Source organism: Danio rerio, chromosome 14 (assembly GCF_049306965.1).
Source record: "Danio rerio strain Tuebingen ecotype United States chromosome 14, GRCz12tu, whole genome shotgun sequence".
NCBI lineage: Eukaryota > Metazoa > Chordata > Actinopteri > Cypriniformes > Danionidae > Danio > Danio rerio.
This window is the reverse complement of record NC_133189.1, coordinates 55,820,976-55,842,095: the sequence shown is the minus strand read 5'-3', so window position 1 is coordinate 55,842,095 and position 21,120 is coordinate 55,820,976. Positions and strand designations below refer to the sequence as shown.

Sequence of the window (21,120 nt, the reverse complement as noted above, 5' to 3'; positions counted from 1 at the left end):
AGTGGCAAAATATATCTTTGTAAAACTTGTTTTCATAGTTGAAAAGTTAAATCACAATTCTTGTTGTGCAATGATAAACCTTTATGTTGAAAGAGTGCAAATATACACATTTATAATATATATTGCACTTATACATTCTGTTTATCTTGAAAATACTTAAATAATATGTGCTATAGGTTCTAAAATGGCCCTCTACTGTAAACTGACACTCTGGCTCTGAGAGAAAAGCCAGGTTGTAAAAAAAGTCTTGGTTTTGCTTGGTTTATAAATAATCAAACTCATTCAATGGCACAGCATCCTCTTTCACATCATCTCATAAACTTGATCTAATTAGTTAGTGCTGAATTATCGCATCGTATCGTGATATGGGTGTGAATCGTATCGTGTTGCATCGCAATATGTCACAAATGTATTGCTAATATATCGGATCGTATTCTTTGTATCGAGATGCGTATCGGATCGGCATTATAGCTTAGATGCCCAACCCTACAACAAACTAATGAACCAGGCTATATCAGTGTATTGTGGATATGTAAAACGGCTATATTAAGGGTACATTATAGAGAGAAACAACAGATAAACCAAGACTGCAGTTCAGTCAATTTTTTTACACAATAAACAGCTCTCGTTTATATTTCAGCATGCTTTTCTTTTCATTTTCAACATGAAGCCAATTTACCGATAGGAATGGCATCCTGCCATACTCATAATTCTCTATTTATATTTAGCCCAAAGGTGTCCTAACTCTGTCCTGGAGGGCCTGTGTCCTGCATATTTTAGTTCCAATCCCAATGCTGAAATATTAATGAGAGCTGTTTATCCATTAGGAAAATTGAAGAAATGCAGTCTTAGTTTATCTGTTATTTCTCTAATGCAGGGATGGCCAACCCTGTTCCTGGAGAGCCACCTTCCTGCAGATTTCAGTTGCTACCCATATCAAACACACCCAGGCCCGGATTGGCTAATCGGGAGGACCGGGAGAATTCCCGGTGGGCCGGTCCGTTTATTGGCCGCGAGGGCCGGTGTCCCAAGCTGCAGAATCTGTTGCTCTCAGCAGTCACTCTTTTCAAATTTATTTATTTACTTGACCACAGCCTTTTTATTCATTATTTTACCGCAACTCTTCTCTTTTCATCTATTTTAATAATTATAAAACTCAGTTGTGTCTCCTTTCTGATCGCAGCTATTGTGGTCCAGCGGTTAGCACGTTAGAATAAGACGCTGCAGACCAGGGTTCGATCCTCGATAGAGTAACTTATTGTTTTCATTTTTATTGTTTAGACATATAATACTGTTAGGGTTGTTGAACATTTGAAGTTCTAAAGCAGCTGTTTTCTCAAAAAAAGACGGGATAGTGTCATTAGAAATTGATTTGGAAATGACCTTATTTTAATATAGTCAGTCGTGAACTGAGGTGGGCCGGTCTGAGGCTTGAAACTCCAGGGCTGAAAAGGAGTCCCACTCCGGCCCTGAACACACCTGCCTGTAATTATCACGTGGTGTTCAGGTCCTAATTAATTGGTTCAGGTGTGTTTGATATGGGTAGCAACTGAAATCTGCAGGAAGGTGGCTCTCCAGGAACAGGGTTGGCCACCCTGCTCTAATGTAAAGCCTATAATGCATAAATGTATGAGAAAGTCTTACATGTGATTTATATCTGGTGATGATGTCTGTGGACGTCACCATTTAAAATTAAAGCTCAGCTTTTTGCTTATGTCTCATCGTTCATCATTATAAATTAAAATAGGGACACATGACAGCTGAGCAGGATAAAAATAAACCCTGACACTCTGACCAATGTGAGGAGAGTTCTCTCGCACGTGACGCGTTTGAACTATTTTGGTCTGTTTAGAAACTTTGCCGTGTGAAAGCGACCCGCACCAAGAACAAAGAGCAACATTGTCACAATTTTAATCCCTGTTTCAGAACAAATGAATGGATCCACAGGTGTGAAAGAATGGTCTTGACAAACCAAACACTGCTGTCTCCTCAACGGAAGCCCTGCCTCCGCTTGCATTTGATTGGAGAAAGCAAAAATATGTGACTGACAGCATGCTTTTCCCACTCATTGTTTACTTTTTTCAACTGCAGACACATAGAATTCAATTTCCAATTCACCTTTATTTCTACAGCGCTTTTACAAAGTAGATTATCTCAAAGATCGTGTGAATGCAACGAAAAGCAGTGCACGAAAAGCTCACGGTGATTAGAAAGCCATTAAAAAATGGCGCCTCTTAAAACAAAAAGCACGTTCAGTGTGATCAAGGCCTTAGGATACAAAAGTCTTCACCACAACACACCCTGAACAACTACTCTTAGGGCGTACTCACACTATGCTATCCAAACCGTGCCCAGGCCCATTTCCCGGATCGTTTGAGAAGTGTGGGTGAGCTGAATCGGGCTCCTGAGCGCGGTTCACTTGGGCTTTTGTAGTGTGAGTGCAAAACACGCCAAAGTCCGAAACTGAAAGCGAGACGTGACTTTTAAGGGACTGTTTCATATGGATTTATTAATCATTCTTACTGTTCAGTGAACGCAAACTGCCGTAGATTATTAAATACGCAAACCTCTCACTGCACGACAGCTGCACCTTCAGCAGACCTCCTCATTCCTGCAGCACGAGAGCTTTATGATTGTTTATGAGCGCCAAAAGTGACGGATCTGTTCGGCGAAATATCTGACTGCGTGTCACCGCATCCCTAAGGACTGTTTGGTGAAATATTTGACTGCATGTCACTGCATATCAAACGACTGAAACTATACAACTAGAGAAAACGCCACTGTGCTGAGCGAGAGCGCTTCTCACTGAACAGCGCAGCAGCAATGACGTAAGCGCGCCATGGCTAGATTGTAGTGTGAGTGCGGGCCGTCGGGGGAGATGGGAGGGGGGACAAGCGTGCTTTGGCCTGGTTCGAGGCAACTGTACATAGTGTGAGTACGGCCTTAATAGGAAAAAAAAAAAAACAAAAAAACATTCACACAAGTGCACGATGCTAAACTAGTGTGTAATACATCCTACACTGTAAAAAATGGCCGTAATTTCAACGGTAAAAAAAAACTGTAAAAATGCCACAGTAAAAATCTGTAACCTGGTTAACGGTATGTCTCCTTAATATATATGGCGAATAACCGTAAATTGACTTTCCCAGAATTCCCTGCATGGCACATCACTTTTTATGCATTTGGTTGACATTAATATGGATCATTTTAGTTGTTTCCCCATCAGTTATGTACATTAGAGATTTATGTTACATCTAATGTTGATAAACAATGCGTATTTCACGACTTTAATTTTATGCCTGTTACCATACTGGTGTTTATTAGCTGTGTGGATGACACTAAGCACCTTCTATATGCTGATACTCCTTTCTGCTTGTGGGAAAAGTTGATTGTGATGAGCATTGGCTCATGTTGTAACTTCCTCATAGCCACCTGCATGTGGGTGTGCTAACATGTCTAACTGTGTAACAAAAGATGTATAGATGTTGATCATTCAAAATACAGACATATTACCTCTATAAAATAATAAAATACGATAATTTACTGTAAAAATGAGAAATTACTTTTACGGTTGTACCGTGTTTTTAACGGTAAAAAACTGGCAACCACAGCTGTGTAGATCTCTACAGTAGGTGTTTTCAGTGAAGACGATGTGTTCTTCTCATCAGCTTTCGCAAGACTTTAAACACAGCCCATGGCTCCAGTGGACTACAGTTACGACTCTCTAATGGTGCTTTTGCATGCTTTTTTTGAAACTTGAAAGCCTCAGTCTCCATTCCTTTAATTGCATGGAGAATGCACAGGCGCAGACGAGCTTGCTGCAGAGTAGTAACAGATGCTTTTTGAAGTGTGCATTTTGTGAATGCGAGCAGCAGAAGAACGCTGGAAATGTTAAGTGGATGCGCAAAATGAAGCTTCTAGAAATGCGACTCGCTAATTTTGAAGTCACGGCCGGTCGGTCTTGCTTTGAGAGCTCCTAATCACACAGAACGTCACAGAGAGAGAGAGAGTCTGCAGAGGCTTGGCAGGAGGAGGCGGCGCAGGCATGAATGTGTTATTTACAGCAGCGTGTTCTCGCAGAGGGAGAAACATGGAAACCTGCTCACACTGCTGAAGCATTGCACACATTTCACGCAATACCCTCATACCTGAAATGCACAAGTTACAAATTAAATCAAAACTAACCATACTGATTTCGTTAGCTCACACTGCTAGCTTTGTGGTGAACAATTCATCTGTGCATGTCGTTAAGAAAAAAAAGGTCTGTTCTTGTAATTATTGTGAAAAAAGGAAATATTTTATTAATATTGTTGTCTCTTTTTCTATTCTTTAAACACTTGTATTTGTATTGCTTAAAGGTGATATATTAACTGAACTTCTTCTGTTGAGTGTAATATGCCCTGCACTCTCAAAATCTTTTCAAAAGGTACAAATTTGTACCTACAAGGTCCATATTAATACCTCAAGGGTACATATTAGTATCTAAAAAGTACAAATATGTTCATCTTAAAATGTTTAGGTACTAATACAGGGTTTAACGCTAAGGACTTTTTTCTACAGGGCTGATCGGGCTAGTGGTTGGGATTTTTATTTGCCCTGCAAAACTTTTCACTGGCCCCAACAACAACAAAAAAAAAGTTAATAGGTATTTCTTAGCCACATATTTTAAATAATGTCTTTGAAACTAGATATTAAACATTTTACAAATGTTAATAAGTTTATAATGAGCAAAATTCAAGATTTTATGCAAACGAAAGAGCAGTATGGAACATTTATTTTTCTTAATTTTGTATTCATGCAATTGTCTGCTTCCAAGACTTTAGAAACAGACATTGTCTATCATATCACTCGGCGCAATTGTAATTTGCTACTTTCAGCTTGGCGCAAGGGTCATTTTGAGGCGTTGCGCCACACTGTTTGAATAGCAAATGCATTTGCGCTCATATGTGTGCCCATAGGCGTTCTGGTCTAAAAAAGCAGGCGTGTTTTGGTGCGTTGCTATTTTAAGAAACTGTAAATAGTCTATTCTTTAGACCAGAACAAAGTCGGTCTATTGTCTGGCGCAGAGTTGCGCCTGGCTTCCACACTACACACAACATGTAGAGCAATACGAGAGAGACATAATATATTAAGGATATATATATAATAAGGATATATATAGGATATAAATATAAAAAATAAATATAAATGTACAGTATATATCATATGAATTATGATATGATGTAAAACATAAATGTGCATAATATATTGTATAGAAATGGTGCAGTGGGGCGGGGGGGGCTCTGTTTAAAGCAAACAAAATTTGACTCGATTTTTTCAAACACTTTCAAACATGTTTTATTGAGTAAAATGTCAATAAAATTATCTGAACAAAAAATTATCTTTAGATTAAGCCTGTCTGAGGAATTGGGCGTAGCTATACTTAGCCATGCCTCTCCAACAAACATGGTGAGAAGGAGGAGTCTGTTAGGTTGTATTAACTCTTCTAAAAGCCATTTCCCCATTTTTCTGAATGAAATGCCTACTATACTGCATTTACATTTAGTCATTTAGCAGACGCTTTTATCCAAGCGACTACAAATGAGGACAAGGAAGCAATTTACACAACTATACGAGCAACAATGAATAAGTGCTGTAGGCAAGTTTCAGGTCTGTAAAGTCTAAGAAGGAAAGCATTAGTAATTTTTTTTTTCTAGTACAGTTCGTGGTATAGCCAGAAAGGCAACTGCAGATTAGAAAGTGAAGTGGAGACTAAATAGTTGAGTTTTTAGTCGTTTCTTGAAGACAGCGAGTGACTCTGCTGTTCTGATGCAGTTAGGGAGTTCATTCCACCAACTGGGCAGATTGAATGCGAGAGTTCGGGAAAGTGATTTCTTCCCTCTTTGGGATGGAACCACGAGGCGACGTTCATTCACAGAACGCAAGTTTCTGGAGGGCACATAGATCTGCAGAAGTGAGAGCAGATAAGAGGGAGCAAAGCCAGAAGTCACTTTGTAAGCAAACATCAGAGCTTTGAATTTGATGCGAGCAGCAACTGGCAGCCAGTGCAAACGATTGAGCAGCAGAGTGACATGTGCTCGTTTAGGTTTATTAAAGACCACTCGTGCTGCTGCGTTCTGAAGCAGCTGAAGAGGCTTGATAGAGTTAGCTGGAAGTCCGGCTAGTAGAGAGTTGCAATAGTCCAGTCTGGAGAGAACAAGAGCTTGAACTTGAGCAGCATGTTCAGATCGGAAGGGTCGGACCTTTCTGATGTTGTAGAGTGCAAATCTGCATGATCGAGCAGTTCTAGAGATGTGGTCAGAGAAGTTTAGTTGGTCATCAATTGTTACTCTAAGGCTTTTCACCGTTTTGGATGCAGTAATGGTTGCCCTATCCATCTAGATTGAAAAGTTATGATGTAGAGTCGGGTTGGCAGAAACTTCAAGCACTTCTGTTTTCGTGAGGTTAAGCTGAAGATGATGATCTTTCATCCAGTGTGAAATGTCTGACAGGAAGGCTGAGATGCAAGCCGGAACTGAGGGATCATCAGGGTGAAAAGAGAGGTATAGCTGGGTATCATCAGCATAGCAGTGGTAGGAGAATCCATGTTTCTGGATGACTGGTCCTAAAGATGTCATGTAGATGGAGAAGAGAAGTGGCCCAAGAACAGAGCCCTGTGGTACCCCAGTGTTTAGATGCTGTAGGTTGGACACCTCTCTGGGCCAGTTGCATAAATCATTGAAGAGTAAACTACATCCAATCAGCTCGCAGTAACACAAAACAAGTCACACCCACTGTTTTCTAATATTCTGTTTCTCTAGGAACTGCCTCACAATACGAAAAAAAAAGCAGTTTCTGCTTCACGTGGACTTTAATTGATGGTGGGGAAAGAAATGGCTTACAAGAAAGAGCTAAAATGTGTGCTGCATTAATAATAGCCATGTCAGATTATGTGCTTTTTTTAAACCGTGCCTGTCCTGGGCTCAAACGCCTCAGTTTACTCTTCAATACAACATAAAGCATGGAAGTCATTTGTATTCTGAAGTTATTCCATTAACATGCGCAGCTCAGAAGCATTCAAATGTCAGGCTGATGATTTATGTATTCTGAATGCATCTACGCTCCAAGGTCTGACGCGACGTTCATTGCATATGAACAGGGATGACACAAAACAGGTATCATCATGTAATAGAATGCCATCGTGAGATCCAGTTTAAGCTAAATGCATTGGGTTTCGTGCACCACAGGTTTTCAAACTTTCCACAGATCATCAAATATATAGTATGATGAGCTCTTTATGACTGATGCTTTTTCTAAAATATAAACACAGCAGTGTATTTTCACATAATGGATTAATTTCATTCATCCATTCATTCATTTTCCTTCGGCTTAGTCACTTTATTTATCAGGGCTCGTCACAGCTGAAAAGAACCACCAACTTATCCAGCATATGTTTCAAACAGCGAATGCCCTTCCAGCTGCAACCCAGTACTGGGAAACACCCATACACTCACATTTACACGCATACATACCGACCAATTTAGTTGATCAATTCCCCTATAGCGCATGTGTTTGGACTGTGGGGGAAATCGGAGCACCCGGAGGAAACCCACGCCAATACTGGGAGAACATGCAAACTCCACACAGAAATGGCAACTGGCCCAGCTGGGACTCGAACCAGTGCCCTTGTTGCTGTGAGGCAACAGTGCTAACCACTGAGCCACTGTGCCGCCCAATATATTGATTTATTATCATTTTTTTTACATATATAATAATATATTGGCATAAATATAAACACACACACACACATATTACGTGTGTACATATATTACATATATACACATATCTCACACACACACACACACATATATATATATATATATATATATATATATATATATATATATATATATATATATATATATATATATATATATATATATATAAACATACATACATACAGTTGAATTATTACGCCCCATTTCATTCTTTTTTTAAATCTTTCCTAAATGATGTTTAACAGAGCAAGAAAATTTTTATAATATTTTTCCTACTGTAGAAAGTTTTATTTGTTTCATTTTGGGTAGAATAAAAGCAGTTTTACATTTTTTATGAACCATTTTAAGGTCAAAATTATTAGCCCCTTTAAGCTATATATTTTTTTCGATAGTCGAACAAACCATCATTCAACAATAACTTGACTAATTACCCTAACCTGCCTAGTTAACCTAATTAACCTAGGCAAGCCTTTAAATCACTTTAAAGTCACTTTAAGCTGTATAGAAATGTCTTGAAAAACATTTATTGAAATATTATTTACTATTATCATGGCAAAGATTAAATAAATCAGTTATTAGAAATGAGTTATTAAAACTATTATGGTTAGAAATGTGCTGAAAAAAATCTTCTCTCTGTTAAACAGAAACTGGGTGAATATAAATACTTATATTATATATATATATATATATATATATATATATATATATATATATATATAATTTTATGCCATGGTCTCTGAGATGTTAGAGCTTTCCCCCAATATATAGTATGTATTTTATTATTTTCATTTATATTTAGGTATTAATAATGATATTATTATTATATTTTTGAGAAATTATTAGAATTCATAATTAAGTATATGCATGAGACAATGTACTTCACATTTTTACTTTACATTTGTTTGCAGTTACACATATACCCTACGGTTAAAGATTTGACCATGAAAATTAAAAACATGCGTCTGGACGATTATTAGGTCAGCACAAATCAGTATGCATTAACTTTTTCTTGCACTATAAGTAAGTAAGTAAGTAAGTAATTAAGTAAGTAAATAAGTAAGACAGTCATACCTGTCCACATTGGTATGTGAAAATAAGGGATATGACCACTATAATAAGGGAAAATACAGGACAGTACCTTTATGGGATGAATCTGGAAATCATTCCTGGAATCACGGGAGGGTTGACAGGTATGAAGTAAGTAAATAATTAAAATACATACACAAATAAAATATGAATATATAGGAATACTGGTTTGTTATAACACAATGTTGGGACAAATATTTAATTGCATTGTTTTTCTTAAATCAGAGTTGTACGTGTTACTCAGGGTGCTCTGGTTTCCTCCACAATCCAAACACATGCATCATTCATCCATTTTCTTGTCGGCTTGGTCCCTTTCAGGGTCGCCACAGCGGAATGAACCACCAACCACTCACACTCATACACTACGGACAATTTAGCCTACCCAATTCACCTGTACCGCATGTCTTTGGACTGTGGGGGAAACCGGAGCACCCGCAGGAAATCCACGCGAAGGCAGGGAGAACATGCAAACTCCACACAGAATCGCCAACTGAGCAGAGGTTCGAACCAGCGACCTTCTTGCTGTGAGGCGACAGCACTACCTACTGCGCCACTGCCTCTCCCTCAAACACATGCAGTATAAGTGAATTGGATGAGCTAAATTGGCTGTAGTGTATTAGTGTGTGTGTGTGTGTGTGTGTGTGTGTGTGTGTGTGTGTGTGTGTGTGTGTGAATGAGTGTGTATGGGTGTTTCCCAGTACTGGGGTTGCGGCTGGAAGTGTATTTGTTGTGTAAAACATGTAAAAATAGTTGGTGGTTCATTCCGTGGGGTAACCCTTATTAAACAAGAGACTAAGCAGAAGGAAAATGAATGAAGGAATGAGTTGGGTTTGTACACATTTGACCCAATATTGGTTACTGCAGAAAATCTTTAGAGTGTGTATTAGCAAAGTTCAGTGCATTTACAACATTTTATTTTCTATTCTAATCAGCTGGCAGTCTACACAATCATGGCACTGGCAATAGTTGAGTTTTGATCAAGTGTGCACACAAATCCCTCCCCATATTCCCTTTATTCCACACAACAGCAGTCCAGGAGCTCTGCTAATCCTCCAACAGATGGCAATATTGTGTCTCCTGAATCTCTGTGTGTGAGTGTGTGAGAGAGAGAGAACAGCTCTGTAAAGCCCAAACAAATGAAGGCTGAGTTAATCTCCTTGGAGCGCGGTGGTAATGATCACGGCTAATTGTGAGTGAGTGGGCAGCACTATTAGAGCAGGACACACAGCGCCGGCATCCCATAATCAGCACATGCAGACGGGGGGGATATGAGCGAGATAAGCCCCCATCAGGAGCCTGTGGAGCTGGAAAGTGTGCAGTGGAGACTGATATACTCCTATACAGGGTTTGATCTGGGCTGTCCAGCGCTCTCAACATTATTCTTCTAGATTTGGGTGAATGGATGGACGGATGAATGAATGGACGAAGAACAGAACGATAGACAGACGATTGAATGGATGAAGGATGAATGGATGGATGGATGAAAAGTGAAAGGATGGATGGATGGATGGATGGATGGATGGATGGATGGATGGATGGATGGATGGATGGATGGATGGATGGATGGATGGATGGATGGATGGATGGATGGATGGATGGATGGATAGATAGATAGATAGATAGATAGATAGATAGATAGATAGATGGATGGAGCGAAGGATAGATGGAACTAAGGATAAATGGATGGATGGATGGATAGATAGATGATGGATGGAGCGAAGGATGGATGGAACTAAGGATAGATAGATAGATAGATAGATAGATAGATAGATAGATAGATAGATAGATAGATAGATAGATAGATAGATAGATAGATAGATAGATAGATAGATGATGGATGGAGCAAAGGATAGATGGAACTAAGGATAAATGGATGGATGGATGGATAGATAGATAGATGATGGATGGAGCGAAGGATGGATGGAACTAAGGATAGATAGATAGATAGATAGATAGATAGATAGATAGATAGATAGATAGATGATGGATGGATAGATAGATAGATAGATAGATAGAAAGATAGATAGATATATAGATAGATAGATAGATAGAAAGAACAATGGTTGGAATGAAGGATGGATAGAACAAAGGAAGTATGGATCAAATGATGGACAGAGACAGACAGATAGATAGCATGATTGATGGAAGGATGGATGGATGGAACTAAGGATGGATGGATGGAATGAACGAAGGATAGATAGATAGATAAACAGATGGATGGAACGAAGAATGGATAGATAGATAGATAGATAGATAGATAGATAGATAGATAGATAGATAGATAGATAGATAGATAGATAGATAGATAGGTAGACAGATGGATGGAAGAATGGTCGAGTGTTCAGCAGAGACTGATACTCTTATACAGGGTTTGATCTGGGCTGTCCAGCGCTCTCAACATCCTCCGGCTCTTTTTCCTAGAATCAGATCGATCAATAGCTTTTTTTTGGGCTTACAGAAGTGGAGGCTTGTTTACATGCTGAGAGAGGAAAAAGGAAGAAGCGGGACGGGACTGTTGCATCAGCTCGCTCTCGTCTCTAAAGAGGCCAATAACACATCAGAGAAACGCTCACCAATAATCTCGCTCACTCTGTCCGTCTTCCTCAACTTTATAATATCATCCTCCCTTCAGATGGATGGATAGACAGACAGATATCACTCACCAATAATCTATAGACAGACGGACAGACAGACAGACAGACAGACAGACAGGTAGACAGGTAGACAGACAGATCAAACAGCCCCTGTACAGTAACTTACCAGTAAATGAGTTTTACAGTAGCAGAGCCCTGCCACATTTTCATTTTACAGTAAGATAGCCATACCGCAACTTCTTTTTATGGTAAAAAGCCCTTTTACCTCATTTTACTAAACAGTATAACCATGTTTACTGTAATTTGTCTACATTTTACACCAGCATCACCAGTTTTTATTACTTAATATTGCAATTTGATAAACGATTAGTAACAAGTAACTATTTTTTTTTTGATCACCACAAGAATTCCTAATATACAGTAAGTTACTGTAAACGTTTTAAATGACCCACAATGCAGTGCATATTACAGTAGTGAACAGTAAAAAAATGTATGTGGTATTTTACTGGGCATTTTTGCAGTAATTGACTGTAAAATTGTGACACTGTCTAACAGTGTTTTAGCGGTGTTCTAACTAACCAATGATATATAGATACAGTAATCAACATCTGAAGAGGATCAAAGCCTTTCATCAAAGTTGCCCTAAAACTATACAGCAACACCCAATATTAACAGGGAGGGCGGGATGGATGGATGGATGGATGGATGGATGGATGGATGGATGGATGGATGGATAGATAGATATATAGATAGATTGATAGATTGATAAATGGATGGTAGTTGGATGGATGGATGGATCCAAACAACTAATGATGGATGGATAGATAAATGGAACTAACAAATGATGGATGAATGATAGATGTTGATGGATAAATCTAACCAACTAATGATGGATGGATCTAACCAAATAATGATAAATGAACGGATGGATGGATGGATAAATGGATCTAACCAACTAATGATGGATGGACCTAACTAACTAATGATGAATGGATGGATGGATGAACGGATGGATTTAACCTACTAATGATGGATGAATGATAGATATTGATGGATGAATCTAACCAACTATTAATGGATGGATCTAACCAAATAATGATGAATGAACGGATGGATGGATTGATAAATGGATTTAACCAACTAATGAAGGATAGATGGATGGATTTAACCAACTAAGATGGATGGATCTAACTAACTAATGATGGATGGATGAATGGCTTTACCTAACCAACAAATGATAGATGGATAAATGGATCTAACCAACTAATGATGGATGGATGACTGATAAATATTGATGGATGAATCTAACCAACTAATGATAGATGGATAAATGGATCTAACCAATTATTGATGGATGGATGAATGGATCTAACGAACTAATGATGGATGGATGAATGGATCTAACCAACTAATGATGGATGAATCTAACCAACAAATGATGGATGGATAAACCTAACCAAATAATTTACTATTTAATAACCAAATAATGACAGTTAGATAGATATATAGACAAACAGACAGACAAACAGACAAATATATATATATATATATATATATATATATATATATATATATATATATATATATATATATATATATATATATATATATATATATATATATATATATATATATATATTTAGAGCTGAATAGAGAATGGAGATCAGGATATCTAAATCTATGAAAGTTTGGTCATGAATGTATTTCCATTGACATGACTGGAGTTATGATGACCTGTAAAACTGCACTTTGAATAATCAGAGAATTATAGGGACTATCATTTTACTGTAGAACCAAACTGAGAAAAGCACAACTATCGAGTTTCAATAGCACTCAAGAGCAAGCTTTCTCCAAATGACACTTAAGTATAGTAATGAAGTACAATTACTCAAGTACAGCTCAAACATCAGCCTTCTAGAAGAGTGGAGGATCCTCAAGGTCTGGATTGATGCTTACCTTTAAAAACACATTACCTTTAGATAAAAAAATACTGTACCACAACTATTCTCAAGCTTGGTCAGAGCCGGGGTCACACCAAGAGCAGTCAGTTTGACCTTTTTAAACATTTTTCAATTTAATTAATTTGTTGAAATAAAACCCATGTATAACGGCAATACACTCAGAAATTCATCATCTTCCTTCATTACTAAAGGGTCACCACAGCAGAACGATCCGCCAACTGTTCCAGCATACTGTTCACGGGAACTGTTCATGGGAAACACCCATATACACACACACTCATACACTACAGCCAATTTAGTTCATCAATTCCCCTATAGCGCATGTGTTTGGACTGTGGGGGAAACCCGAGCACACAGAGGAAACTCACGCCAACACAGGGAGAACATGCATACATACTCCATTCAGAAATGCCAACTGGCCCAGCCGAGACTCGAACCAGTGGCTTTCTTGCTGTGAGGTAACAGTGGTAACCACTGAGCCACCATGCCGCCACACTTGAAATAACAGCCTGATCTCACGAAGAAACGCAAGTATTTTAGGTTTTGCCAGTTTAGTGGCTAACTCGTAATAATCCGTACGAGTTCAGTCGTGTGAAATTGTACAATTTTAAAAAGGAGGCGTGGCACCCACACCCTAACCCCAACCGTCATTGGAGGATGAGCAAATCATACTTAATTGTACGAATTCGATCGTTCGAATTCATACGAATTACCTACTAAATCAAAAAGTTACGAATTGCCGTGAGATTGTGTTGGAAATAAAGATCTGTCAATATGTCAGTGGGTTGGTACCCTTTCAAAAGACAAACTTTTGTACTGTACAGGTGGACATTATTACCTTTAGATTATATTTTTGCCATTTTTAAGGTTTACATTTGTACAAACTAATGTACTAAGGTACAAACTAATTAAATTTAGTAACGTTCAACTTAATTTGTTTGCTTAAAGCCCAAATAAATTATTTGACACCAAAACACATGTTCTGAGCTGTTGACAGTTGTATATGTGTCCCGCGCTGCTAAAAACACTATTAGGACACATATATTTCACTAAAAAGTGAAAATTGGTTGTTTTTGCATTATTTTGAGCAAATTCGTTCTTCCGGTTTGAAACAAACTTTTGAAGCTGCGTCACGGCGATTAGATCCTTGTGTGTATTCCAGCGTGGAGAGTGAACGTCTGTACCTGAGAGTGCATCGTGACGTCTCTGAGTGTGCAGCATTAATTCATGAGAAAGACTTGGTTCAAACCAATCAGCACGCTCTATTGTGTATGAGGTGCAACTTTATTATTCTGCACGATAGCTTTGAAGATGAAGAAGAATTGTTTGGAGATACGGGTCGTCAGTGTTCTGTTTATAATGTGCTGCAATAAAGGTTTTGTTTTCATTTCCCGCTATGAGAGTGCAGCTTGACTCAAGTGTGGATTACTGTACTCGCGACACACCACAGAAATACGTTTGTAAGATACATTTTTTACCCGAGAACTTTTCTCATCTGGAAATGTTGAAATCCTGATTTGCTGCTCGTCTCCTTTTAAAAAAGACGCGGCTCCATTTGGTGTTGATTGTCCTGTCTCTACAGATTTGGTAACTGTGTGTGATCAGTGATCTTTGTTTATTCTGAGGCAAAGTTAGTTGGTATCGTCAGCAGTACTCTTTCAGGGTTTAAAGACATACCTTAGTTAAAATTATTTAGTTATGATTAGTTATAGTTATTATTTATTTCATAGCAACCTCAGTGTTGTGCATGAAAATAAATGTTAAAAAAAAAAAAAAACATGTCAAATGCTTGTTGTAATCATAACTGTAAAATGCGATATGACAACGCAATCTCACGGCAATTCGTAACTTTTTAATTTAGTGGCTAATTCGTATAAATTCATAAGATTCGTATATAATTCGTATAATTTAGTACGATTTGCTCATCACCCAAAGACGGTCGGGGTTAGGGGTGGCGCCTCCTTTTTAAAATCGTACATTTTCGTACGACTGAACTCGTACAAATTAGCCACTAAACTGGCAAAACGTAAACTACTTACGTTCCCCTGTGAGATCAGGTTGAATTTAATCATTATAATTGGCTGAATCGAAAAAAAGCTGAATTTAAATTGTGTAGGGTCGAATCGAGATTGTAATCTTTTTTTGATTAATCGTGCAGCCCTACAACATTCATTCATTCATTTATTCATTCATTCATTCATTTTCTTTACAGCCTTTTCCCTTAATTAATCTGGGGTCACCACAGCTGAATACACCGCTAACTTATCCAGCATATGTTTTACACAGTGATTGCCCTTACAGCTGCAACCCATCACTGGGAAACATCCATACACTCTCATTCACACACATACACCATGGACAATCTAGCTTACCCAAATTAACCCATGGCGCATGTGTTTGGAATGTGGGGGAAACTGAAGCACTCGGAGGAAACCCATGCAAACACAAAGGAGAACATGCAAACTCCACACAGAAATGCCAACTGACCCAATCGAGGCTCAAACCAGTGACTTTCTTGCTGTGAGGCAAGAGCGCTACCCACTCCACCACTGTGCTGCTCAGCCCTACAACAAGGACATAAAAGATGATGATTTTGCAGTACTTTCCAGTAGTTCTAGAGTTCCTGTAGTTCTAGTGTTAAAGCGGCAAAGTGCAGATATAGATCCCTGAATGAAACACACTTTCTTCCTCAAGCTGATCGACATTGCAGTCATGCGTCGCCACTCGAGGAGAAGTGTGTGAAGTGTGTTGTGTTGTTTTCAATAGCCAGATTGAGAAAGATAAGAGGTAAAACACTTGTTTGCACAGATACATGTGCATGTGCCACATACTGAGCAATCAGAGATGTGCTCACTGTTTACGTCGGAGGAAATGAAAACACACCGTCAGATATTATTCTTCCCGCAGGAGGCTCAGGTGAGTGACGCACTGTGCTGGATGTCTGCACACATTCACAATCAACTGTGAATCATCTAACAGCTAGAGACTAACACTAACTAATGACTAACTGTGGAAAGTCGGATCCACAGCTTGTTCTGGCAGAGAACAGAAAGAGATGCTGCACAATTTATCGCAAAATTATCCTTATCTATATAATAGTGTATGCAAAATACACATCGCAGACGTTATAAATGACATTTATTTTATGAATTGGTTGCTTATCGGATGGATGGATGGATGGATGGATGGATGGATGGATGGATGGATGGATGGATGGATGGATGGATGGATGGATGGATGGATGGATGGATGGATGGATGGATGGATGGATGGATGGATGGATGGATGGATGGATAGATAGATAGATAGATAGATAGATAGATAGATAGATAGATAGATAGATAGATAGATAGATAGATAGACAGACAGACGATGATAGATAGATAGATAGATAGATAGATAGATAGATAGATAGATAGATAGATAGATAGACGATGGATGGATGGATGGATGGATGGATGGATGGATAGATAGATAGACGATGATAGATAGATAGACAGACGATGATAGATAGATAGATAGATAGATAGATAGATAGATAGATAGATAGATAGATAGATAGATAGATAGATAGATAGATAGATAGATAGATAGATAGATAGATAGATAGATAGACAGACGATGATAGATAGATAGATGGATAGATGGATAGATAGACAGACGATGATAGATAGATAGATAGATAGATAGATAGATAGATAGATAGATAGATAGATAGATAGATAGATAGATAGATAGATAGATAGATAGACAGACGATGATAGATGGATGGATGGATGGATGGATGGATGGATGGATGGATGGATGGATGGATGGATGGATGGATGGATGGATGGATGGATGGATGGATGGATGGATGGATGGATGGATGGATGGATGGATGGATGGATGGATAGATAGATAGACAGACGATGATGGATGGATGGATGGATGGATGGATGGATGGATGGATGGATGGATGGATGGATGGATGGATGGATGGATGGATGGATGGATGGATGGATGGATGGATGGATGGATGGATGGATGGATGGATGGATGGATGGATAGATAGATAGATAGATAGATAGATAGATAGATAGATAGATAGATAGATAGATAGATAGATAGATAGATAGATAGATGGCCCTACTTTGCTCTGATTGGGCAGATGATCTTATTGTGCTTTCATTGGCCACATGGCCATATTGGGTTCGGTTTGGTCAGATGCCCCATACTCTGCTCTGATTGGTCAGATGGCCTTACTCTGCTCTAATTGGTCAAATGATGGATGTATGGATGGATAGAAGAATGATAAACAAATGGATGGATAGATAAAGCACAATAGATAGATATAAGGTTAGAACAATAGATAGAATGAAAGACAGGAGAGGAAAAAAAGCCAAAGTCTGAATATTTGCTGAGGTTTTCATTCATAGCATTTTAAAGACTAAATGTTTGCACCATGACACAGATTTGTAGTCAGAATTAGACCTGAGAAATATATTTTACCTGTTTATTTCATAATCATTACATAAATAAAAGACTAATAACGTAAATAATAAAAAGCATTTCCCTAAGGAAATGTTATACTGTAATATATGTCATTAATCGCAATACTCAACAGCAGTATTGCATATTCTCCCAGTATCATGCAGCCAGAACAGTAAAGCAGCTGATGGCAGTTTGCTGGGTTTATCTGTGCCATTGAGGGCTGTGTTTATCTGAAGGAGTTGACACTACAACTTTGGACCAGTGGGGAAACTCATTGAAATAATTGCAGATCAGTGTCGGTCAGCGCTCAGCTGTAAATAAAACACTGGAGAATCTGCAGAGAGTTAGTAATCAGATGCAGGAGTTATAAACGTTCAGAAGTTTAGGGTCAGGAAGACTTTATGTAGTCTCTAAAGCTCACCAAGCATTAATTAGATCAGAATACAGTGCAGTAAAACATGGAAACTGTATTACAGTTCTAAATACACTATCCTGTTATTATTTGTTGCTCTTACAACTGGGATTCATGACAAGACTTTTGTCAGGTGTATATTTTAAAATAGTAAATAATAATAGTAGTTTATTCCTCCGATGCAAAGCTGAATTTTCAGCACCACATGATCCTTCAGCAATCATCCTGCTGTATTATGCAAATATGACTATCAGGAAACATTTTAGATTTTTGATCTGACTAATTAGATCAAAGTAGAGCCATCTGACCAATCAGAGCAGAGTATGGGGCATCTGATTAATCAAAGCGCAATAAAATCATATGACCAATCAGAGCAGAGTATAGGGCATCTGATTAATCAGAGCACAATAGGACAGTTAGGCCAATCAGAGTAGAAAACAAGAATGCAAAGCAACTCCAAAATGAAATCAATTCTGTTCAGCCAAACGGATTTCTTTCTAGACTCTGTGTTGCGGATACATCACAGTTGTCGGAGGTTCATTGATTATTAACCCTGGAAGAGATGTTTGTGATTGGTGTCAGGATGTCAGGCAGCAGAATTCACCTAATCTCACCCTGTTCAGAGCTGCCTGATCTGCTTTTATAATGCGCACCTGTGCAGCTGCTTGAAGGCGTCATGACAGCGGATGTGTCCAGAATCGTCCACCTCTAAATTGAATGTGAACGTTTTAAACCAGAGAGGAACATTATCTTGTCTTCAGAGCAGTGGAACAGTGATACGCCAATCCTATCCTGGTCCTAATCCTGTGCGTAAAACAGAAAGAGAGAAAGAGAGAGAGAGAGAGAGAAAGAGAGAGAAAGAGAGAGAAAGTGAGAAAATATGTTTATACGGCGAGTATATATATATCCCTAAGCGAACTTAGCGGCTTCTTATGGCCCCGCCGTCACAAAGGAGTCCCCACAACCAGGGCTTGACATTAACTTTTTTAATCACCGGCCACTTTGGCTAGTAGTTTTCCAACATTACTTGCCACTCCAGGGTCTCTGCAGATAACAAGATGTCAAATTTAACACTTTTTAAGACCATTAAGTATTAAATTCAAACAACCCAGGCTCATTCTGCAGTGAAGAATGCAGAATGAGCTTTTCTTTTTCTAGACGGCTTTTCTAAATTGTTGCTCGGGTTTAGGAAAGTGAGCGGGCGGGCGGGCGGGTCAATCGGTAAAACTGGTTTAGTTTAGGGAAGGAGGAGGGTGGATCAGCCGATTAGCCCGTCTCACAGTTAATCATTCAGTCAGTCAGACAGCGGCCTCTGGCGAGTTCACACAAGAACAGCGCGGGCGCGAACTGCACTCGCGAGAGACAATTGAGATATAAAAAGCGCACACAGCGGCCTCTCATGGGTTCGCAAACACAAAACTGCAAAAATACGTACCTCTTGGGACGTATTTCACGGTCTATAGAAATGTCCATGGGATTGTTTTCAGAATGAGCCTGGGTTGAATTTAAGACCTATAATAGCAATATCAAAAACACGCAAGAGAAATTTTTAAAGCACAAAATTAAACGTAAAATAAATTTATTTAAATTGAACGGTACTACAGACATGTTAAATGCACCATGGAACTACAGAAAAAAACAAACACCTTGACGCTGATTTATACTTTCGCCTGGCGCCGCATCGCACACCTCACAAAACCAATGAGGCTTTTATACTTGACACGTTCGCCATTGAGATTTTTTTTAAATGACAGGGGCGGTCAAAAAAAACCCAAAGTAAAATCAGAATAAAAAGATAATCATTGCCCTTGAAGTTTTTGGGGGCCTCTTTTTTTGTTGTTTTTAACAAACTTATCCCACAGGTTTTTTGAATTAAAAAAAAAATCCATTAGCTCCGTTTGCCGTTATTTCACTGACAAATGTTGTGAGTGCAGTATTACAAGTCAAGAGCGCATTCATGTAATACGAGTGAGCGAATCTCTTTGCTCGTGCACAGATTTCCTCTGTTTGTGAACAAAACCGCATGTGAGCTCTCGAATACGCTGCTCACACGCAAATTTTCTCACTCTCAAAAATGCACTGCTCACGCACCAAATTTTCTTGCACACTTTCAGTACACTGTTCCCTCTTCCTTTCGTGCTTTTTTGATATGATTTATATTAGTACACTGTATTTCATTTCATCAGTTCACTTTCTTAATACTACAGTATGCTGAAGCATCTCTTGAGAGCAGAAGCACGAAAGGAGTCCGACAGAGCCGACTCATCACTTATGATGAGGATCATGTGACACCAAAAACTGAAAGTAATGATGCATAAAATCCAAAGAAATAACTCCAATCCTTCTTTCATTCTCATGCCTGTGATATACGAGTGATGGCTAAATTAGTCGTCAAATTTAAAGTAATTTGCTACAATTTGTGCTTAATCAGTGCTAATAAGAAATCCGCTTTCTAAAATTTCCCAAATGATGTTGAACAGATTCAGGAATTTTTCACAGTATTTCCTATAATATTTTTTCTTCTGGAGAAACTCTTATTTGTTTTATTTCAGCAAGAATAAAAGCAGTTCTTAATTGTTTTGAACCCACTTTAAGGTCAATATTATTAGCCCCCTTGAGCAATATTTGTTTTAGATTAAATACAAAGCAAACCATTGTTATACAAAGATTATCTACACCTAGTTAACCTAGTTAAACCTTTAAATGTCACTTTAAGCTGAATACTAGTATCTTGAAGAATATCTAGTCAAATATTATGTGCTGTCATCATGGCAAAGATAAAATAAATCAATTAGAAATGAGTTATTAAAACTATTATAAGAATTGTGTTTAAAAAA

The 21,120-nt window shown here is 38.4% G+C and overlaps 2 long non-coding RNA genes across 9 annotated transcripts in view; one reads left to right on the top strand and one right to left on the bottom strand.

Annotated features, from left to right (window-relative positions):
• LOC141377613 (uncharacterized) overlaps window positions 1–21,120 on the bottom strand; it is a 317,233-nt gene that overhangs the window by 46,736 nt on the left and 249,377 nt on the right. For 6 of the 8 annotated variants that reach the window (XR_012390031.1, XR_012390029.1, XR_012390024.1 and 3 more), the window contains one exon: window positions 18,937–19,087. The exons of the other annotated variants lie outside the window; for them this stretch is intronic. This is a non-coding gene — a long non-coding RNA (uncharacterized lncRNA). The remainder of the gene's footprint in view (window positions 1–18,936; window positions 19,088–21,120) is intronic. 8 annotated transcript variants of the gene reach the window in all.
• The window catches only part of LOC137487628 (uncharacterized), a 545,963-nt gene that overhangs the window by 425,415 nt on the left and 99,428 nt on the right, over window positions 1–21,120 (top strand). The gene's annotated exons all lie outside the window — the stretch shown is intronic.